This window comes from Anas platyrhynchos, chromosome 3 (assembly GCF_047663525.1).
Source record: "Anas platyrhynchos isolate ZD024472 breed Pekin duck chromosome 3, IASCAAS_PekinDuck_T2T, whole genome shotgun sequence".
Classification (NCBI taxonomy): Eukaryota; Metazoa; Chordata; class Aves; order Anseriformes; family Anatidae; genus Anas; species Anas platyrhynchos.
The window spans coordinates 43,015,112-43,038,305 of NC_092589.1; the positions used below are offsets into that span (position 1 = coordinate 43,015,112).

Consider the following 23,194-nt stretch of genomic DNA (forward strand, 5'->3'; position numbering starts at 1 on the left):
ATCCAAGTTTCTGAGTTGGTATGAAAGACTTACGTAGGCATATCTTGCATTCTAGAGATACCAGCTCAAGCACATGATTGATCCTGTTCCAGCTGGTCACTTAGGTCCAGGTACAAAAATGCAAACAAAAAGTAATGCAGAAAGTTAGTAATTCTGATATTTACAGATTACAAACTGTGTGTCTTTAACACGCTCAAGTTGTTGTGTTGTTGTTGTTTGTTTGTTTTGTGTTTTTTTTTTCCAGTTGGATCTGTGGAAAACTTAAGGATATGTAAGAAGCCTGCAGACTGATATCTCAGCAGCCTATGCAGCTTCTGTTGTTTCCACATACAGATTGTGCAGGAGGTAGCCACTACACATTGAGTGTTAACAGTACTGAAAACTTGGTAATTGGGTAAATATACGAGCCTAGAAAGTGCTAAATTCTTTGTGTTTTGCTATTTACATAAATATGAGGCTACAAAGAAGAAACTCAGAATAACTTTTTCTCTTAATGAAAGACCTTTGTCTCAGCTAAAGGCTCTTTAGGTACATGTACCTAAATTTCCCTGTACTGTGTAACACTGATGACTTTTCTTCAACCCACTTCCAAAAATATTTTTTGCTAATTTTCAGTTTAACTGGTACTTTTATTAGTAATAAATAAACTTCATCCTAATGCATTTCTCATGTAACCAAACAACTGAAAAAAAGACAAATACTGTTTTTATTGTTTCAGAAATAAAAGTGCATATGCATGATGCAAAAAATATATTAAGTAATCCAGTATAATCTGGATAATTATTTTAAATGCCTACTCCAAAACCTTGAATGTGTCAGCCTACAAGTCTACTTCCTATGTTTTTCTATCTGCAAGATCTGCAAGTAATTTAGTCTTGTTTTCACAGAGCGCAAAGACATTCCATTTGTTTACACTAGAGACAAATTTTACTCAATTGACGCAATTCCATTGATTAAATAATGGCTTTCTTCCTCATTTTAGGCAATTTCAGCCTTATATCATGACATAAAAGAGGTAAGTGATTGTCATCTGTGTTCATATTATGTGACGGGCAGATTATCAGGTATGAGCCTTGCTGCCTAATGACAGGACCTTTTCAAGGACTGATTTAAGTCTGAACGCTCATAACCTGTTCTGAAAACTAGGCAGATGATTAAATAAGTCAACAAAGGGTCAACTATAGGCCAACTACAGGTGATTTAACTGGGGAGACCTCTAGCAGGTCAAGTGAAATAAAGCAGATATAATTTGTCCAACGTATGCATTAAAAACAGTGGGGAAGATCAGCTTCTGTTTATCTGCCACCTTTATGATAACCCTTCTTTAACAAGGGTATTGAACATACCAGATCCTCCTTACAGCTTTTTTTTTTTCTTTAAATGGAAAAATCACGCAAGAGTCTCCATATTCCCCCTTTAGCATGGAGATTTATTTTAGAGAGAACACAATGCTGAATTGGCTGTTACTTTTGGAAGATAAGAAAATAAAATCCTTGGCAATCCTAGTAACTAGAGTACCACTGGAATGCTTTCACAGCAATTGTGACATTTTGCACTAATGTGCTTGCGCAATGGAAATTGTGATAGTGTCATTTTGCCCATCCACAGGCTCTCCAAAACCCTCCCGTATAACATAGCATTTTGGGGGGGGTCCTAAGCTCATGCAAGCTATCAGCCACTGCGTGGGAGCCCAGGAATGGCTCAGTGCCTAGGGCCAGCATGCAATGCCCGTGGAGAGGCAGGGAAAGCCTCAGCACAGGAGCAGAGGTGAGGGGGGCAAGCAGAGTGATGCTGCCCACCTGCACATCACCTCCTTCAGCACCCACCAGAAAAGGCCCCTCGAGTCTGATTTCAGTGAAGTACCAGTGACATCTAGTGGGCAGCTTTTCTACAGTGATGTTTCTAATGGGGCAAAACCGGGTAACTTCCCAATTTCTTCGAGGGAGGCAACACAGCAAGGCTCAGTGAAGGTAGATTTAAAAGGGAACTTTGAAGGTTTTCCAGCCCATTCCCCTGTCTAGTGCAGAGCCGACTATACCTGGGTCATTCCTAACAAACGCAAGCACAAACAGATCTTAGAAGCCTTCAGTGATGGAGCCACAGCCCTGCTTCTTCCCGAGCACCCCTGCAACAATTTAGACAGTGAAACTATACTGACCAGCACTACATAAAGTTGTTCATACCTATCTACAATTATAAGCACCTCTCCATATCTAGGTTGAGTTATTTGCTGCAGTGTAACACCCTTTTCCTCCCCCCCAACTCCTGTCCTACCCATGAGAGGCATGAAGAACAGCAAGCACTTACACCTCACCTGGCGTTACCTGGCTGAGCAGCTCTAGCACGATATGCAAGGGGCCTGGACAGGTGAGCTGCCTGCCTCACCAATCTCTGCAACACATGCAACCTCAGCTTCTCAGAAATGCAGGCTTTGTCCATTGCAGGGAGGAAAAAAAAAAAAAAGAAAAAAAAAAAAAGCACATCCCTACCAACAGGTCAATAGGTCAATGCCCCAGCTGAACTGAACTGAAATACCCCTGTTGCAAAGGGAAACGCACAAATCCATATTTATTGATCTCATTTTTTCAGGAATAGTTTCAAAAATAGCCTGCTCGAAGCACACAGCTCACACGGAGATTTTAGCTCCAAAAGCTAAGCTTCAGCAGAGATACGCGCAGCAGTAGCTGGGATCTTACAGTGGAAAATACAAGGTCACTGCAGCTCTAAGTATGATTTACCTGCCTTTGCCTGTATATAGCGTACCAGCAGCTAATCCCTTCCTAAATAACACCGCTCAAATGATATTTTATTTCTTAAACCAAAGTACGGACTTGTTAGGTTTCAGCAGTAATTCCAAACACTAAAAACATCTAAAAGCTACAAAAACAACAGTAATTTATTTTCTGAATAAGATTCTATATAAGCACTTCACAGATACTCCTGAAACTTGCTCGAAAAACACAAAGCTTTCCTAAGCCAGTATCCAGAGCCTGGTGGTTTAGGCTGCTGTGTGTGCTTCACACCACACAGCAACATCTGCTAGCAGTTAATTTGCAAAATGGGAGACTGTCACCACAAAATGTAGACCTTTTAAAATAAACACAAGAAAAATATTACCAAGCAAAAATAAAACTGCATAATAAATATAAGTGGGTGGTAGCTGCACACTGGTATAGAGGATTTTATAGCAGATCAAACAAATCACCACGCTGAAACTGCCCACCACAGTTCCACTTTCAAGAGACTACCGTTGTCAGGCTGAGAGCTGGACCTCTCTCATCCCCCCCTTGCCATCTTTCCCCTGTAAAAATGTCCTAATTACCTATTTTCTTTCATGGGATCAGAACATTAAAACTATTAACCTCAAAACCCAAGTTTCCAAAGTACTCTGTCAGCAAGAAAGGCTCAGTCTTTCTTCTTTATGAACTCTAACTATAGACAAGCAGGGAAATGTGGTCCCAATATTAGATGAAATATGGCTTAAAAGCAAAATCAGAACTCAGTTACAGGTCCTCAGTGGAAGTGTTGTTCTCTGATGGGCAAAACTGCTTGCATTAAATAATGAGAGCTGGAAAAAAATGTAAAGTTTTGCCTTATGTCTTTATATTCCTCAGTATGAACAAGAAAAGGGCAATTCTGCAATTTTGAAAAGAAATATATATATATATATATATATATATAGTGAATAATTAACTTTAAAATGAAAAACAAAAAATCCAGTGGTCCAGGTGGTATGAACGGGGAAAGGTTATATTGTGAGCCTTTCCAAATAAGACTTAGTAGATGTTATAAAACCTAGTCAGGGATCACAAGCTCCACATTCTGCATCCACATGCTGCTGTTTGCATTTAACCAGGAACCCCATTGGCAAAATGAACTTTTCAGCTACCACTATCATTGTGAGAATGGGAACTCCCACATTGCTTTTTCTCACAATTTGGTGCTCTTGGAGTTTCAAGGCAGACTGTTGTGGCATCCTTAGTCATGAGAGAGCACGTTGCCTCACACAGGCCAGGCTTGTACTCAGCACTAACAGTGCAGGCCTGCTGATTGATTGCATGGGAATCTACTCCACAAACTTTTAAGGAGAAGGGTTTCAATTTGTTTTTTGCTAAGGCCTTCAGAAATCACACGAAAAAGAGCAACCATAAAAAAAAAAAAAAAAAAAAAAAAAGCAGAGCATTAAGACTCAACTTGAGCACACAGTTTTATTGTGCACAAAATGATTTGGATTTGGGTAGTAGATTGGATGAAGTTCACACAAAAAAAACATTGGAGAGAAGAAAAACAAAACAAAACAAAAACACTTGTATTATTTTCATTGGGGCAGAATTAAATCCCTGAAATCCCTGCTGAACATTGACCCTGCTGGAGGAGATAGTCAAAAACCCCACAGAGGTGAGCTGACTATTTAACATTTCTTTTTTTTTTTTTTTTTTTTTTTTTTTTTTTGTTTGTTTGCTTGCTTTAATCTTGTTTTCTCCCTCATTCTGCCTTTTTGCTGGAAAAAAAAAAAAAAAAAAATAGAAGATGCAAAGTGAATGCAGGTAGAGCTATTTTCCTGGCTCCAGCACCTGGCTGCTGCTCTCAGCAATGGAAGCTTTGAGCAGAGCTTTCAGGTGACTCTTGGCAGCTCAGGTACTCCCAGCTCCCCACCAAATTTTGGGACTCAACTCATCTCAGGGCGAGAGGTGATGAAATAAAAGCAAATTCACTGAGGCCTATCCATCCTGTCCCCAGTGCAAGGCTGAGATAAGCCCAGAAGTGCAAGCTACACATGAGTGAAGAGGGCCTCTTCCATGGTGGAAGCAGGCATTTCACAGACATTCTTGAGGAGAGAGCTAGAGAGATTTCTGGCCCATGGGTTCTGCCAGGAGCTGCAGGAAATGGCATTCCATGCAGGAGAAAGCTGACTTTGGCAGGCAATTGAACGTACTGCAACTGATAGCACTCAGGTCAGATGTCAAAGGTGGACTGGTGCCAGAATGGTGATATATGGCTGGCATGAAATGGCTTGGGGCGTCACCACCACCTTCCATCTGAAGATATCAAAGACACAGTCAGACATGAACAGATAACATCCACTCACACTTGGAGAAACTGGAATTCCAGTGCTTCCAAATATTTCTATCCCCAAGGTAGTCCCAATGAATTAACCCTTGTAGAACCTGTAAGCATGCAAGTGTACTTGATTACCCACGGGATATAAGCAGGAAAACAGAAAAACAAGATTCTGACAAGAATTTTCACATGTGCTTAGCAACCAACTTTGCCATTTGACTGGATGAGGTATCCTGAAGTTCCTCTTCCTTCAGTTTGGTAGATCTAGCAGACACTTTCCCCTTTGCTGTGGGGAGTGAAAGCTGCCCCTGCCACCCCCCTGCCTCAAAGCTGTGTCTCAGTCCCCCAGACAGCCCTGATTAGCCCAGCCTGATTTAACCATGTTAGAGCTGTACTGTTTCCCTGCTCCTGCTCTTCCATTGCCACAAACGTAGCTACTCCTCCATCTTCATCTGTTTGCTCTCAGGTTAGGCAAGGTCAGAGCATGACGTCCCCTCAGGCCCCTCGACACTTGAAATGTTTATGTGCAGGAATAACTCTCTGCCATTCAACCAAACTGGATTAGAGCTCACTTGACTGAGCCTCCTGTGTTTATTTCATAGCGGTGATTTTTAAACCAGATCTGTCCAAGGGGGAACTGTGCTGTGTGTTGGCTGTGATTTTGCCCATAATCCATAGGAATCATAGGTTAGGAATAACACATAATTTGACTCTTTTACTGGAAGTTGTCACTATCCTTTTATTATTACAAAATAAAGTTAATGATCCAGCCAGGCATTTAACTTTAACAATCTAATTTTAATTGTCCAAAGGGATGGACTCTTTTAGATTGGGCGTAGACATCTCACATCTGTACTGAGAATTGGGAGCCTTCTCACCATAGTAAAAGTGAATCCCTGGTGGCTTATCTGACTTGCAGGCTTTTACAACTCCAGATCTCTATATCCATGCACCGCATTGTTTCTCCAGAAGTTTTACTGCTACATATTTTCATAGTTACAAATTATCTTTCACATTTCTTCTCAGTTATTCAAAGTAGGCAGTTTTCCCAAGTATTTTAAATGCTTTACTCTTATATAGCCTGTTTTGAAACTGGAAGGCAACTATGAAGACACACACAAGTCACTTTAGCTTTTGCTCTTATATTTGATTCACTGTTCAGACTCCAGAACTGTTGTTTTTACGTCTGTCACAGGGTATCTGTCATCACTTGTCTTCAGAAGCCCAGCAGGGTATCTTGAACAATACCAGCCTTGCAACAGGGAAGAAGGTTCCTTTCTTCCCAAGGTTTTAGTGGCAAAGTCTCAAACAACAGAGTGAAACATTGTGTGTCAGAGCCCAAACTGGAGTAGAGAAAAAAAAAAAAAAAAAAAAAAAAAAAAGCAAACAGAAAACAGCTTTTCCACCCACCCACTTTTGCTGCGAGTCCAAAGTCTCTCTGAGTTTATGGCAAGCACCCTGGAAAATATAAGATTTTTCCAAATTAAAAGACCACATGTCCAGACCACAATTCCTTTCTAGACAAAATCATAGAAGCTCCCCTTGCATTCACAGTCTACACCAGTGGAAACAAGAAATGCTTGCTTACCCTTTTTCCTAGGATCCTATGGAAAGAAAGAAGAGGGAGAGAAGGAGCAGCTTCAAGGAGGTCTGCATGGTGCTGAGCCCTAGACGTCACCGCACCACTCATATACAAGCAGCTGCCTTGGGAACACTTCTGTTCTGTTGGTACCTGGCTGTCCTTTGTCTACAAAGAGAACAAAAAACTGTCGTTTTGCTTGGTTTCATACTCCCTTCTCAGCGCAGGGGAAGCATCACTGCACGTTTGGTGGTCTGCCCATAGTACTGCCACTCTCCTAGCTGTTAGGCCTTCTGGCACAGTGATCCCAAGCACCAGAGAGCCATAGGTGCTTATCTCCAGGCAGTGGACTGGGTAAAAGTCAGCTGAACATCAGCCACTTCTCCCACTGTCCACTCTGCTTTTATCTGCCAGCTGGTGGTGGTGGCAGTGCTGGTCACACGAGAAGAAAAAAGCCTGCAGGCATGAGCAGGCCTTGGTTGCACAGCTGCCACCACAGGCCAAAGGAGACACAGGTGCTCCAGCTCAGAATCACCACACAGCTGTGATCCACCCTCAGAGCCACCACGCACCTCCCCTGCCCTTCTTGCAGCTTTGGGATGAAGGAAAAAAGATAACTCAAAATAAAATAAAATAAAAATCTCCTTTTTCCCAGAAAGCTAGCCCAGATGGAAGCCCCTTTCCATAAGCTTTCTCAATCAGGTGGCCATTAGAGCACATTCAAGGTCCGCTTGCACCACTTTTTCATCATACCCAGGATCTGCTGCATTGTGTCTAGGAATTGATAAAAATCAGCATCAGGCTCCCAAATGACAATGATTTCTTTTCAGGGATTTGTGGCTGTCTCAGCAAAGTCTTTTTCAGAAAGACTGAGGAACGTTATATGCATCTATAAATTCCTTGCCCCTTCAGACTAAGGACTACTTCTAGATTTTTTTAAATTACTTTCACATTCTTTGGTTAGGTCTTGCAGGAAAGAATCTAAGGAAGATCTTATCTCAACTTCGGCATGTAATGACCTTGCTGCTCCATTTCATCACTGGTTTTCAGATCACGTTATTAGGGATAATATTGGGAATTATGGGATTATCTTAGACTTCCAATTACATTTTACTTTGACTAATTTATTCTGTCTTCCCTTTCATGAATGTTCGATGTAATATATGAGACAGAGGGTTTATAAGAGTCTAAAAGTATTAAGCTTTCACCTAATCACTATTGTTTGAGGTCTTATGGAAACTCAGTCTGATCTGCAGCTGGGTATTACTAATATCTGACCCCAGACATGTGATGCTACATTAAAAGTGCTAGTAAAGTATCTGGTTAGCAGATTCGTGAAGGGAAAGTTAATGAACTAGTACTATATGTACGCTGCTGTGCATGTAAGTTATATCTGGCTGCCATGTGTGCCCAGAAGCAGTTCTTTCTCCAAGTATGCTGAAAAGCTCTGTCACCGCAAGTCAGGCGCACCCCTGATATTTTTCATAAGGCTCCAGAGGAAATTAATGTTGGTTCTTCAAGGTTATAGCTTTTGTATGATAAAAAACCCTACACCAGCTGTATCATATGGAAAACAGAAACAGATCAGAACAGAGACAGGTAACATAATCCACATGCAACTGATAATTCAAGCACAGGTTTGATGTTCAGCATTTGACAGCATGATAGAGGAGGCCAGGGGGTTACCTCCTTAAAACATCCAGTGTCAGTGGGAGAAACGAAAGCAACTCAAAAATGTGCAGACCGATCATGATGGAAGGTGAGCTATAAAAAAGGAATAATTGTTATTGAAAGTGCTTAACAGGGTAACAAAGCTTTCACGGATCAATACTGAGTCAGAGACAGAGCCCATGTGGTTATCGATAAATGGGATACAAAAATCATCACACATTAACTAGCGTAGGTGTGGAGATCTAGCACAGATCAAGAATGCAAAAGCTCAGCAGACAAGACAGAGACATATCATCACCTCTGGTTTACAGAGGTAGAACTATTGGGCAACATCCTGACAGTATCTTACCCAACACCTTTCAGGCTATCCTCTCCCAAAGTCCAGAAAAAAACATCCAGACTTCCCAGGTTGAAAACCAGTATTTCATTTATAAAAGTTCACCCTTCTTTGACACTTATGCCTAAAACACAGAGAAAATTGGCTCCTACATCATTCATGCATATTGCTTACTGTGCAAACCTTCGTGTTCCCTTTCCCGACTTGTTTGGCTGTCTGGAAAGATCTTGGTTTGGGTTGCTCCCTGCACTACTCTCAGAAGAGAAGGACAAATGGATGGACAGAGGGGGAATGTAGTCAACAGGCCCAGTTCTTTGTTGTAATGGAAGAGGAGGGATAGGTGCTGAGGTTCAGATTTTTAAGGCAACACAGGAGCTGTCCTGCCTGTCAGAGCAGCACCAGCTACTCACAACAAAGCTATGGCTCTGCAGTGAAGTTACAGATACGCTGAAACGTTCTGCCTGAAGTAAATAGGGCTTAAATATCAGGTTAAACATTTATGCACTACAAATGCTTCACCTAAAGTAAATGCAAGGCCTAAAGTAAGACCTGAAACTTTGCAGTGCCTGCAGCAAAGTCCCTAGTGATTTCAGTGTGCTTTACACTAGGACACATGCGACAAATCTGCAGGTATCAGGAGGTTTTTGTTGTGAAATGCGCTGAATGGTGTACTGGACAAACAGCAGACACAACAGCAAGGCGCGCTCTGCCCTTGCCAGAGTTCCAGCTTTACGCACAGGATTGAAAGGCTCGCAGTTAATAAGATGACTGGATGCTTAAAAAATGCCTCAATGAGACACGGAGCTAAAAAGCTTGGAGGTCACTCCTGTGGTGTCACATCAATATAAAACTGGAACGATGCAGCGATGAGTCAAACCCAGGACATACCAATCAACTCACGTAAGAGTTTATTTCTTGACGTGTTGCACATGAGACTGGTGAGAGGATCAAAGTGAACTCCTCAGGCAGCATTTTGGGTAAATCACCCCTTCCACCTTTTAGATCTGTGCTTATTTGCAGGCCCTTTTTCTGGAATAAGGCAAGACTTAACTATACATATGGAGGCTGACTACTTTATGGGAACGGAGGAGGTGTGTTTATGGTGAAATCCATCTTGTGCCCAAAATTCAGCACCAGATTTTTCAGTAATTATCTGTACCAGCAGCTTGTGAATGCACCCCCTAGATCCCAACTCAAATGTTACAAACATTTAAGTAGAGCTGTACAGAATTTGTAATTGTCCACAAAAAAATTCCCCTCAAGGATCCATCATTTCTCCTGTATCCTAATTTGCTATTTTTACATCTCTTAGTTTGTCTCATCAGAATAATTCTTCTTTTAACCAGGTTTCATATCAAAGGAAGTTCTATCTTCTTCAACACACAATTTATCAGAGAGAAAATGAAGATTTATGACATCTCGTCTGCCTGAAACAGGAAATACTCTACCAACACAGCTCAGCATGTCTGCAACAAGTAACTGAAACTAATTGTCCCAAGACATGGGACTCAGTTACAGAGAAGATCCCATACTTCGCCAAATTTATAAATCTTAGGAGTCCAGTTTTCACATGGCTGAAGTACTTCACCACCACAAAACAAAGGCTTCAAACTGTGACTTCCCTATTACAGCAGACAGATGCTACAGCAACAAGCATGCTAGACACACCTGGCTTGGTACTTAGAAGTCACAGACAACAAAATTCAAATCCCCATTCCATTGATTCCAGCTGTTCTCTGTCACCCAGTGCATTACAGCTTCTATCTGCTCCCAAACACACGACTCAAATCATCCATCCTGGTGATACAGAGGCTAGGACAAGTGGCATTCACCTTCCACAAGCTACCAAGCTGCTGTCATGTCCCATGAATTTAAGGTGGAATAAAGTAATATGAATTGATCAAAACTCTGTATTCATACTTATAAGTTACTTACACTTTTTAGCTTTTTGGTTTTGTTTTTGTGTTTTGTTTTAGTCATTCCTACACAAAATGGAGATAATTTAGTTTCTCAAATCCTAATGAAGGACCTCTTGCACCTGATGACAACCTCAGAAACAGAATTGATTCAGGGTAATAGGAATGCAATTCAGACTCCAGAATTCAAACTAGAAACAATTCATCAGGTTTATGCCTGACCTGATGCATGCTTTCCTAGCATTACATGTAGCATCTAAGAATAAAGCATTCCACCTCAAAAAGGAAATATACATACAAATAAAGACTTGTGTGGGAATAGTCCGTGCTGTTTCTCCCTGCTTAGAAGTCTGAAAATGCTGCCTCAACTTTGCGATGCTTTCTCAACTTTAGCTGCACTATGACCTTAGATGACCCAGACTGCTATGAACCTGGCCATTGTGCATTTGATACAGAATACTAAACAAGTGGTGTCATTTTCAGCAGTGCTAAATCCAATCTGACCTAGAAAGAAAAGCCCTTACATCCTATTACTAATCCCTTCGTTTCCATCTAAGCAGTGAAGCCTGTAAGCAAATAGCACCCAGACTTCAAGAAAAGCAGAAACACAAACTGAGTTTCACAGAATCCTGAAAACTCAGACTTCAGGAGATCACTCCACATTACACCAGTCACCACATTATCCAGAGGCACATTCCGATGTATTGCCCAAATGCTTTCAGACCATTCCGTGACTGCAAATAAGTTTTCCTCTCTCCTCGGGGTCTATTTCTTTAGGACCAAATTGGAGCAACAATATTTTCATTATCTTTTCCCAGTCTATTAAAAAAGCACATTTTGCATGAATTTTGCAAGATGTTTAAAAAGTGTTGCCATTTTCAAATATTTTTCTTCAACCTGCCGGACATTCCACTTAGCATTTTTCCCTTAAAACCATGATTCCCAGCCGCAGCCACTTCATCAGCAGAGAAGCAGTTGACTTTCCCACAGTCTCTCCAGCAGTCAGACAGCAAACCTGCACCGAGATGGTTCGATTTCATTGGAGTCAGCACCTACAGAGCAATGTGGTTTAGGTTTCTTTTAAGCATTTAAGAATGTTTTTCATAATAATGCCAGATGGCCTTGCAATCAAAACCTTCACATTCAGCCCTTTGCCTCCAAATTCAGTGTTGATAGTGTGTAGATTTGAATTTGAATGCATGACACAGAAGCCATTTCAGATTTTCTCAAAAAAATAAAACAGATTACCTCCATAGTGACAAATTATCCAACTGCATTAGCTGTTCTCTGGCTTCCACATGCCTCTCCAAATATTATGTGAAGAAAAGAGGAAGACAGAAAAAGAAAGAAAAAAATCTTTCACAGAAGAAATTGTTCCTTAATTACAAACAGGACACCCTTAAGCCAAGAACTGAAGAGAAGGGCAATCTATTCGACCTTTCCAGATCATTTTGCTTTGAAATATGGGGTAGGCAGAACCAATTGATGTGAACAGATTTAGTAAGATAAACACCAATGGTAACTTTTTTATATTTAACAGCACTAGGTCTTCTTTAGGACAAAGAATAGGAACGAGGAAACTTGTTATGTACTTTTGCAAAACGTAGTATGTATTTAAAAAGAAAATATTTGCTTATCAGTTGCGGCTGTATAATGTCAACCATACGGTAGCTACATGATATTTTAACCTTACCCCCAAGCTACAAGGAAATTGAGTAGATAGTTGGTTTTCTATTGTCTTTAAAGTAACTAAACATGAAAGGTCAGACTTATGGAGAACAGTAGATAAGCTGTCCAACAAGGCCAGCAGAGCTGTGGAAACATGCTCATGTGCAATGGATATCCCGATGTTTGCATAGAAACATGCCATAAATGTAACATTTAGCGATGGTTTAAAGTATCCCACATGAATAAGTAGTGGAATTTACACAGGAAGAAAAGGATATGAGAGACTGATTCAGAGACTAAAGAGATGGCTGTGTTAACCCGCTAAGGCCAATTTTAATTAACTTCATGCTCAACTACCATAGTTACTGGTTTTATGATCATGCATCACAGTCAATAGAATTGTATTTCCTTTTAAAAGGCAAATAGAGTGCCTGCACTGAGACATCCAGCCTCAGAACAATATCATGTATATGTTTTAGCCACGGTGTATTTGCCTTTTGTGATGACAAAGTGATGAAATGGAGAAAATGTGCCTGGACTAGATCCAGGATCCTCTGAAGTCAACTGGAATAATAGGTTTCCGCAAACTTGGACCTGAAGCTCAAGAAGAAACATAAGGACAATTTGAGGTGCTCACTATTAAAATTTATCAAAACTTGCAATAACTACTCAAGGGGAATCACGTCACGAGTTTTTTTCATGTCGGTATAGAATAATCCAGTGTTTTGTGGGAGAGAGGTTAAAAAAAGTGTGGTGCTGAGAACAGAAGATGGGTTTTGAGAGCCAGATCTAATTGCCACAGCAGTAGCCACATGAAGATAAAGTGAGGCAGGGCCCATCCCTACAGGATTTACAGCTCCACAAGCCAGGGACTGTGCCCAACACGTCGGGATGGCAGGAGAGGTCAAAATATTTCTCCTACGGAAAGGGTAAACATTTTAAAACTTCTTTCTTTGCATGTATGTAAATATGTAGGTATGGGTCTGTCACAAAGTTATCTTGTGGTTAATTATATAACTTTGTTTTTATCACTAACATCACCGATAGCTGTACTCTGTAAGTTGTCAGAGCAGTACTTGCTAACTGCTGCAGAGTACAGGATTTTTGCAGTGGCCAAGACAACTAACATTGCCACTCAATAATGACAACTGCTGCTCAGTTGAATCACACATTTCTGTGCTTCATGGAATCAAGAGACATATCCTCCACCCAGCTACCAAAAAGAGTCCCAAAACAACACTATTGTAAAACAAGCTTAGTGGTTCCCTGTCCACAACTCCCAGGTCCCCCTGCAGCTGCTCTTCAGTAGCAATAAATGGAGCAGCACAGGACCTCAGCAGAACTGCAGAGCTAGCATGAGGCAGTGAAGCAGCCCAGCCTGGCCCTCAGCCGTGCTCCAAAGCTGTCCTGAGACCTTTTCTGTGTCTCAGAAAAGCAGAACTTTTTCTGCTCAGTGGAGCAACATTCACGGAGGTCAAAGGAATGGGATTCATGGGACACCACTGACTCTTGCAGTGATCCTAAGCCAAAGACTACGCTATACTTCACACAATGGTGAATAGATGTTGGAAAATCTCTAATTTAATTGAGGTACAAGCTCCAATTTGAATAAACTCTGTTTAATCTGATATTCCCCCATTGCGGACTTCCAATACTTAATTTTTAAGAAATGTTATATAACTGCAGCTTTGAGTGGTCCCCCTGACTTCCATAAGGTTGGGGTTTATTGGACACTGGCTGGTTCTCTCTCATACAACATACAGTACCCGTAAGCTTCAGGTTAATTAACTCACATCTGGTTTTCCACAAGCAGAAATACTAAGCTCTTCAGCCAACGGCTCCAACTAGCTTGAAGTGCTTTGTGCTCTCACTTATCTAGGGAAGAAACTAGTGCATCTTTGATTTTTAAATCTATATTCTTAAAGTCTGATGCCTTGTTAGAAGGCCAAGGGTTATTAATTTCAAAAACAGAAGGTAGAGTTCAATGAATAATGAATAGCAGCTGTTGGAAACAAATCTTTGTAGCCCTGGGACTGTCTTTCCCTATGTTACAATTACACTTTGATTGACCTCAACAATAACTAACAAGCATGCCCAGCTGGATCATAAACCAAGTATATACTATGTCCAGATATGGTGTAAAATTTCACATCAATGAAATGCTCACTGTCAGTCTAACTTTGTCCCATCATATGTCAATCAGACTTACAAATAAACTCAATAGAGCTGGGACGCGCCTTTTCCTGGGGAGAAGTTCCTTACTAGCAATGAATTCAGTTTAGAAAAATCGCTAGTACATGGGGATGGCTTTGCCTCTGAAGAAAAGCCTTTTGTCCTGACAAAGTATGGCAAGGGATGACTGTGAGTTATAACTGTGAGTTATTAAAGGGCCTGAAGAAAGAGACCAGCTTCCAGCAACAGCTACATCCCTGCAGTTGGGAGGCTCAAAATCAAAACAAACAAAAACAAACAAACAAACAAACAAACAAAAACAATCTGGGCTGATCGAGCATCTGATGTGTTTTCTGCACAAGTGGCTGTGCTACATTGGAACTTGGTGCCTTCAGGATCCATGTGTGGGATGCCCATGGAGTCCAGCAGGGTTTACTGCCTCCCTCTTTAGGATGGCCACAGTGCAACACCCAAGCTTGAGATTTAAGCAAATGGGAATAAAAATGCAAGGATGAAATCTTTATATAAGCAAAACCAGAAAAATCTGGCTTGTGCTGTCTCATGAAGGGATTACTCACAGCTTTACATCCCATCTTATCTGATAGGAGCTGTTGCCTATAGCCAAACAATATTAGGGATGAGCCACTGGTGAATAAAATACTCCATCCTTGGGATTTAACTACGTTTTCAGCTTTCAAATGCATTATCCTCCTTCTTGAGGTGAAACAAACAGAAAAGCAACATTTCTTCCATTGAATCACTGGACTTCTCATTCTCCCATTTAAAACAGATATATATTACTTGAATTTTTATTTCTATTGCTAAACATGACTGATCTGTTTGCCACCATTTCTTTCTGTCCATGGATTACACTATTACAAACCCCAAATATTTTTATAGGCACTTTCTTAAGGGGCAGAGCAGAGCTTGCAGAAATACTGAGATGCCAAAAAAAGACCAGGTTTAGTTTTCCAGCTTTAATTTCCTTGATGTGCCCTGTGAGACCACGTCATGGTACTTTGTACAACCTGCAGTGAACAACAGTCGGCTCAGCTTGCAAGATGTCCGTACCACATTGCAGAACCATAGCTGCACGTCCTACCTCTCTCCTTCAGCAAACAAGGCCAAGCACATATCATTTTGCAGCTTCCCCTCTCCCGCACCTCATTTAATGAGTTGTGCATAAAACAGACTGCATGATGAACATTAACATGGATTCTGCCTCCCCTTATGCCGGGGTTCCTCTTTGTTGTGTTCTCCCCAACTGATGCTGCTGCTCTAAAATGGCTCCTCAGCGATCTCAAAGTCTTAAAGATTATCTGATCTCAAAAGTTTTTCTCAGAGAAAAGTATTGTGAGCTGCACATTCCCACTGATTTCAATGGAATCAGAAATGTAATTAATTAAAATACATTTGGCAATGCCTCAGTTCAAGAGGCAGGATGGCAGGTATAAATTGTAGCTATGGTATCATTTCAAAAACAGTACCCTGTTACTCCTAACATAAAGGGAACAAACAGAAAACCCCATACCTCATCCCCAAAAGATAAAATTCCATGGTGCCACCACCATCCCCAGCAAAAATCCTGTTCCTCAAACCATTCCCCTAGCAGATCAGCAGGCTGACGAAGAGAGCTCACAGCCCGCACTAACAGTTGGCAGGTCCCAGCCCAGGTGGATGGATTTGGGAAGTAAATTCCACAGCTGAGGTCGGGTGTCTCTGGCTGATCTCAGTTATAAGCGCTGCCTCGCAGGAAGAGAAGCAGTCTCCTGGGTGCCTGCTTAGGGCTTTGCAGGCTAAAGCTAACACCTTGAATTCTACCCAGGATCTTAATAACAAGCAGCAGACCCGACCTAAAGTGTTCTTGGCATGAAGCTCCACTTTGTGCATGAGCTCCAGTTTCCAATGGTCTCAACATACAGTCCTGTATGGACTGCACAACAATAACATAACACAGCCTCAAGGTGTCAAAGGCATGGCTAACTGTGACAAGGTTTCTCCACTGGACAGAAAAGGCACATTTTTCTTAATATCAACATGATTAAAAAAAAAAAAAAAAAGGCGAATATTTCTTCAAAGACTTTTCCCAAAGTGTTTTTATGCCCTGGACACCGCCAGCCTTGGAGCCCTTATAAAAGCTCTATTATGGACCTGGTCTCTGCTTTGAGAGAGTTTTCTGACCCCACACTGATGAAATTAATAAAGTTGCCTAGGTGTGAAAGCAGCGGAGGGGGGGGGATCACATCAGCCCCGGAACTCCTCTGGTGTGAAGATTAGCTAGGATATCCCAGAGAAATGTTAGTGGATAAAAATGTCTATCTTTGTTCTCCACAGAGCTTATTTCTGTCACGCCCCATGAAGGTTTACGGTCAGTTAATTTGTCCGCATTTCAATTCAGGGCTGAGCTGTACGAAGCTCTATTTTTTGGAAAGCTCATTTAAAATCATATCTAATTGAGCTGATTTTCTCTGCATTTCTTATTTTGATACTCACACTTTGACTGTAATAAAATAATTAATTCAAATGATTGTTTAGGACTAGACAAGAAACGAAAATCATACTCTTCTTTGCTCTAACAGACTTTTTGGACCAAAAGCATTTCAGCTGAGATAAACAAATACTGTGCATCCAGTTTGCAGTAAATTGCTGCAGATATAAAAGCAATTCAAGCCCCCAGTAGTCCAGGTGGGAGTGTCCACCACAAGCTCTGATATAACAGACTGCCTGCATTATTAATTTATGAGTAATAATATGCAGTAGGGATGCAAATTAGGCATGCCTGGAGATTTATTAGAATTTCCTCTGTGATAGAAGTGATCTATGTAAGTAGGAGGCTATGTGTTGAATTACCAAGAATGCATCAAGGTATTTTCAGCTAAGTACCTTCTTCACAAGTGGCGAGTCAACAACATAAGGCTCCTGGCCAAAGTAACAAAGCTGCTTCTCCTGGCTAAAAAGCTGGAGATCAAAAGACCACTTCAGTTAAAAAGCCTTCTAAGAGGAAAGGGGTCACAGAAGCTATCTAGGGAGATAGGCTGACAGAAAGACTGAGGTTAAGACTAAGGAGTGGGAAGGGTTCCTCCTCCATTTTATTACGAACAGCAAGCATTAAACAAAATTCAAGCAGTCTGGTACCTCAAAAATAAAAACGTTGTTTCTGAAGTAAAAGAATGTTAAAGTAAAAATACCTCCAAAAATATATTTTTGCTTTAAAATCCATTTATTCTAAACTACTTAGCCAGAAGAGAACCTCAGGTCACTCTCCCTCCCCTGGAAGGAAGAAAAATGAGAGATCAGTCATTCCCACAAAAATGGTTACACTTAGAGACAGATACACAACCAGGGGTTGATCTGAAAATCAGAAAATATTTTTATATTCAGGTGCAGCTTAAAATATAATCAAAGCCTTAACAATCCAGGCAAAGAGATTTCCAAGGTGTTGTGAGCTCCCCACCAACAACCATCTATGACCACTGCTCCTCAGGATATGCTCTCCACAGGCACTTTCAATGTCTGTGTGCTTTCCTGTTTCTAGTATGTGCCTCCAGGATTTTTCTATTCACAGCAATACTCATAGGGGGTCCTCCCATGCCTTTTCCCTTACCTGGAAAGGTATATTACTTGGAGCCCATCTTCATGCTCTCGTCTTCTCTCAATTTTCAAGTCAAAAAGTTCTAGACTACAAAGAACTGTAAAACCAAGTATAAAATGTGAACGCAAGTAGAATACAACTCTTGAAGGATACCAATTATTGCTATGTAACTTCTCAAGAGAAAGACCATGTTTATTCAAAACTAGTGACTGCAAGCTGTATCCAACCCATTCACAAGTTCCCAGAGTCAGAACCCCAGATCTTCAGTGGAACAAGGGTGGGAACAGAAAAAGCATGATTCTGAGATATTTTAGCAATTGTACTGTGCTCCGTATGGTATCAATGGAGCTCCAGGCAGCCAACCTGCAGATTCTTTAGAAAGATAAATGGCCTGGTTTTACTATAGTGAACTCCAAATACTGTGAAGACTATGGGTAAACCATAGAAGATCTTAAGAGACCCCATCACGATCCACTCTCGAAATCTCTGCACAGAGGTGACTATCACTTTGGGGCTTCATTCTAACAGAGACAAATCATTTTAGGTATTATCTAGAGAACCAGAGAATATAAAAAAGGCAAAGTCTTTCTTATGTCTTGGATGTATGGGAAAAAATTGAGGCAGCAAGATTTAGGAAAGAAAGTTGGCAGACTCATGTTTTTGTTCTGGTGAAACTTAACTAGCTTTAGGAGAAGCATTGGTCAGATTATGGGATACTCCCACTGATAAAGAAGATTGTAGAGGAATAAGACAAACATGTGTAATACAGTGACTGCTAAAAAAAGCCACCTTCTTGGAAAGGCATAGCAACGACACGTTGTCAGCAAGTACTAAGCTCAGAAGTCACTTAGATATGGGTACTTAATTAAAACCCAAATTATATTCTTGAGAACTTGAAGAATTCTCTGTTTAGAAAAAGATTTTGATATAGTAAGCCATCTAGAAGACATAAACCTTGGAAAGCTTATAGATAGTCCAGTATCCTAAAGGACAAAGAAAAACTCTCAGGGAGTCCTTATGCAGCCCTAACTGATCATCAGCACAAGAAAAACAAAATGAGTTTATTTGGCTAGGTAATCACATCTTTTAGAAGCAATACTGCTGTTCTGTTCATCATTTGAGCAGAACAGCCGCAAGGATTAGGAAAGATGATGTGCTTACACACATGAAAACCAAACTCTAAGAAAAATAAATGGAATTTATATGAAATACATCTATAAATCCAAACATCCCTTAAGATTTTTTTCCACTCCAGTCATGACAGGCTAGTATTTGTTCCTAAGTCTGTTATAACTTGTGTCTTTGTTAAATTAGTAAGATCCCCCTGCTTTTGTCAACAAATGTTGAGATACTCCAAACTTGAAAGGTCTGTCATGTACGTCCTAATGTGTCCTGTACGCTGTACCCAGCACATTTTACCAACACATACTCCACCTGCATTGTAGGGGGAAAAAATGTACAGCTGTTTGGATTGGACTTGGCAGGACTGGAAATAAACTGTAAATATATTATGGAGATTAACCAATTGCATAGCCTGGACTCCAGAAACAGTGACCTCTATTAAAAAAAAAAAAAAAAGTTTCTACTTGGCAAAGAAAGAATTCCTCACATCAAATCCTATTGAGATGCACCTCCCAGATACGGCCACAACAGAAATACACAATATTCATCATAGAATCACAGCCCCACTTCAAAAGGACACTGATTTTAATTGTGACAGAAGACCAAAATATTTAGGCATAAGAAAGCTATTGATTTTTTCTTCCACTGACAGCAGCAAATATTTTTACATTAGGTCACTGGTTCAAACTTATTTCAACTGTTTGGGCACCATTTAATTTCATAGCCAAGAAACTAAACACCCTATCTTGAAAGTACCTGAAGACAACACACAGAATCTGAGGAGAGGCTTTCCAGTGTTCATAGACTCATCTAAAATACAGTTCATTAACATGAGTCATTAGAAGATAAATAAATAAATGCAGGAAACACCACATTATAATACAGAAATATCTCAAAAAGATGTCTTTCAAGAAAAAAAAATCCAGAACTCCTACCAACTACCTCCAAGTTAAAAGAAAACAGAGGTCATATGTGAATCTAGAGAATAGTAAGTTAATAAAGTATCCTCCTCCAAGCTTCTAGGAGAAGAAAAACAGAAGGGGGTGTTAAATCTTTGAATAAATCTCCAGTAAAGACAGCCAGAAATGATGCTGCTGTCAGCCACATGAAAGAGAATAGAGGGATTTCTCTTTTTAAATTAGTCTTTATTGTCTGCTTCGTAAATCGTGATCACATGTGGTATTTATTACAATGAAATTTTATTGTTGCCATAGCCCTGTTTCTTGCATTTGGTGCATTCTATTAATTTTAAAGAGAAAATGTCCAGAATTCCTTCAGATCCGTGACTGAAACTTTTTGGCTGTGGACATGGTGGAGGGTCACAGTGACAGCCAAGGAGATTGCAGAAAATATGTGTGCATTCTTTAATTCAGTCAATGCAACAGGAAAAAAAAATGTAGATTGCGTTATTCCATCTCTCCATTTCATCCTCGCACAGATAACTTTTTATAGGTGGGATGGGAATTCAAGTATAACGAGAGTTTTCTGTGCCTGTGCAACCTGGGGACTTGCACAGCTCACTCTAAAGCCCACCAGAACCATTCCAGTTCTGCACAATTATTTAAGCCCTTCTACAACTGACCAAACCCTTTACAAACCTGCCAAACAAGCAAAGCCAATTCACAGATTGACACAAATTCACCTCCCCACTGAGGCCGGGAATCAACACACATATAAAACTAAAAAGAAGCACTGATAGCACCATGGATAAACACATTCCTCGCATTTTTTTCAGCTGGAAATTGACCCGCGTTTGGTTTGAATTAAAGATTCATCGCAGTGCAGCAAATAACTAAATGGGAAGATATGAGTCCCTTTGAAGAGCGTGCAAATCAAATTTGGGTGATAATTAGCAGCAGACAATGGAAACTTACTGTTTATTTGCACAGAACCTGATGTTACTGAAATGCAGCTTGAATTTAGGCACGCTGAGAACCAAGTGACTGAGTTTTCAGGAATTAATTTAGCAGCTTAATATCTGAGGTAAAAACAACCATACTTTTTACAAAAGGAGACAGATGTACACGCGCTTAAATATTTCATTTTAGCTACTGTCCCCTACTGTACAGTTACTGCACTTTCAAGACTTTTTATGCGGTAATTTTTTCCCGCAGAATACTCCCCTCTTGGGAAAGTGATGCATAGTGATGCCATAATTGGAGAGGAGAATAAGCTGCTCGCAGTCGAGTTATAATGAAGTACTACCTCCTGTAACGTCTGCCCAACTTAGTCCCTGTTTGTTTAACTTAGTTTGCCAGGGAGCATAAATACATGTGTCATCAGCTGCGTGTTTGGCAAACCGAGCAGTTTTTTCCTGAGATGTGTTTGGCCTCAGCATAAGAGGAAGCACAGTTTTGCAGCACAAGTGAAGATGAGAAAAATGGCTCTCCAGCACAGAGCAGGACAGAGCAGCAGCTCCCAACAGATAGATTTGGCCACAGCACTGAGGGGAAATTTTGGTGTATTTTTCACTTCGCCACTTCTTTTTTTTTTTTTTCTCATTAGTCCAAGCTGCCAGCAAATATAAAAGGCCTGGTTAAGGAAGAAAGAAAATAAATAAATAAAAGCAGTAGCATCTTTGTGATGAGGGGAACTAGCACTAGTGCAATCAGCAGAACAAATTACACAGGCTGTGGGGTGGGAGCAGCATCCCGGGGGTGCTGCAGTTTTGAGAAGCAGGGAGGGCACCTACCCAGCTGGTGTTCCCAGCCCTAGGCCACCTGGCCAAGGAAAGACCACGAAGCTGGACCTCACTCCAGCCCAATCCTGTAGGGCAGCAATCAGAGCTTTCTCTGCAGCACCCCAAGGTGCTGCTGGTGGAGAAGGTGGGACAGTCGCTGCCTGCCCAGCCAGCCAGCAGCACCATGCAGCTTAGGGCAGCTGCCAGAGGCTACAGATGGTACCCCTGAAAGAGCTGAGCTATCCTCCCACATAGGGATGCACAACGTATAGATTCAGCCAGGTGCCAAGGAAAAGCTTTGCCTCCTCTGGACAGACAGCTCACATAAACGGATGCTTAGCACTGCTTGGGGTCGGTTATCTCTGTCCAAGGTTATGTTCGTCAGGATAAATGCAGTTTTCTTTGGGTAGTTTTGGAAGGAGCACCCATATACTTACAATACCCACCAGAGACAGCATACTACTGCTAAATTTCCTTATTACTGAAGCAGAATTATTTCTGTTAACACGAACACTGCACTATCGTGCCTAAGGCCACCGGACCTTTCAGCCTCTGTAGAGTAAATCCAGCCCGGGCACCTGACCGATTTATCACACTAGCAGGTTATCACTCCTCAACTGAGTCCTCATATATTTTGGCAAAATTGAAGGATGTTGCTTATTTCCTTTAGTTAAATAAATACAAATAATACTAGTTAAAACAAATAAACAAACAAAAACCCCATAACACTGACTAAACCAACCAAACAAGTGTCCGCCCCCACCCCCAGAAAACAGGAGCTTTTGTTCAATAAGAACAGGACAAGAACAGGTCCACTGACATTTTCTCTGATGGAAGCAGTGTCTGTGAAGTCTGCACCCCCCTCACCTTCCACTGCTTCTTACCAGGAGCTGCAGCTCCCAGCCCTGCACTTGGGGCAATGTGGTGTATGTGGCTAGGTGGAAACAGCCAGCTCACAGAAAACATTTGGGTTAAAGGAAGCAAAACGGCATTCTGTGTAAGCACCTAACTGCAGCCTCAGACAAACCTCTGCCAATAGTGGTATGGGCATAGTCGATCACATTACAGATGAATAAACGACTCACAAGTACCTCTCAGACCCTTTTCCAGCCTTTCTTCCAAGCAATTTACTATTTTAGTCTGCAGTTCTACTCCTCTGTTTGCATACTATGCCACCTAAAAACATCCCATTCTAATGGCTTTTTATCTTCCTGTTCTGCTTTCACGGTCACCTAAGCACTGAGCAGCTTGAAAACAACCCTAGCACCACTGTAAGCGCCTTGAAAGATAACTCACATCACCTGCCAGCTGATGACCACCTAAACCAGAAGTATGTTGTCACGTCTACATGAATATTAACAGATTTATTTTTATTTTTTTAACAGGACTTAACTGA

General features: G+C 41.0%; 1 long non-coding RNA gene across 4 annotated transcripts in view; it reads right to left on the reverse strand.

Annotated features, from left to right (window-relative positions):
- The window catches only part of LOC110351925 (uncharacterized), a 225,158-nt gene that overhangs the window by 196,471 nt on the left and 5,493 nt on the right, over positions 1-23,194 (reverse strand). For all 4 annotated transcript variants that reach the window (XR_011808259.1, XR_011808260.1, XR_005264832.2 and 1 more), the window contains exon 2: positions 6,650-6,808. This is a non-coding gene — a long non-coding RNA (uncharacterized lncRNA). The remainder of the gene's footprint in view (positions 1-6,649; positions 6,809-23,194) is intronic.